This window comes from Penaeus monodon, chromosome 23, assembly GCF_015228065.2.
Source record: "Penaeus monodon isolate SGIC_2016 chromosome 23, NSTDA_Pmon_1, whole genome shotgun sequence".
NCBI classification, from domain to species: domain Eukaryota; kingdom Metazoa; phylum Arthropoda; class Malacostraca; order Decapoda; family Penaeidae; genus Penaeus; species Penaeus monodon.
The window spans coordinates 19,544,602-19,545,466 of record NC_051408.1 but is presented as its reverse complement, the minus strand read 5'-3'; the positions used below and the strand labels follow the sequence as shown (position 1 = coordinate 19,545,466).

Here is an 865-nt window from a genome sequence, read left to right as displayed (position 1 = left end):
TAAAAGAGCACAAAGACAGCAACAATACCATTACCGAGGCGGAACAGAACGTTGCCACATGTTAATTTAACTAGCAACTAGGCACCCGAGAAGGAGCCCCGGGCGACACCTTATGGGATGCCGTAATGCCTGACGGAGCAACATGAAGCAGCGGCACGGCCTGCGCAAGCGCCTGCATTCCGCCCCTAATAAGCTTCATCACTTTCTTGCTCCTTGTGAGCAATAATAGGTGGAGATTTTAAGCAGTCGCCAACATTTCGTCTATATTAATGTGCTAAACAGAGCAGTCTGTGAACCAGTGCATATAGAGCGTCTTCGTTAAGCGGTGTGAGATGTCTCATATTCAGGGCGATACACGCAGTCCTCACAAATGTTATGTACTAGGGAGAATACAAACGCAATCTGAGGTCAAAACAGAAGAATTCTCAGGTCTTTTCACTTTTCTCTTTCACACTGGAATACTACAGAATGTTTGTGTTAATGCAACTGCAAATAAACACTGAGAGCAAGTTCCCATCGTGTTGCTACGCCTGTATGGTATTACCTTTGGCAGCTCGAGAAAAGGTTCCCATTTCATGAGTGAAAATCCGCGACATCAACAGACATCTGCTGGGGCTTCTAGAAGATTTCTCTGTGAATTAGTACCAGCCCACCCTTAGGAATTCACCCCGTGCTGGCGTGTTTCAGGGAAGTGTGATTTCAAAGATTTGTGATTTGTTGTATCATCCTGAAGGCATATGCCGACGACTGCAGTGTCATAGTTCCTGGTCTTTTCATGGCTCAAGTGAAGGAGTCGCTTTCATAGGAGAGTAGACATGCTACGTCGATATCTCCGGTTTAAGAACCGCAAAATTTTACTTTGGTA

General features: G+C 45.4%; 1 protein-coding gene across 1 annotated transcript in view; it reads right to left on the bottom strand.

The window, feature by feature from the left end:
• LOC119588168 overlaps nucleotides 1-865 on the bottom strand; it is a 71,572-nt gene that overhangs the window by 2,722 nt on the left and 67,985 nt on the right. The window lies entirely within an intron of this gene.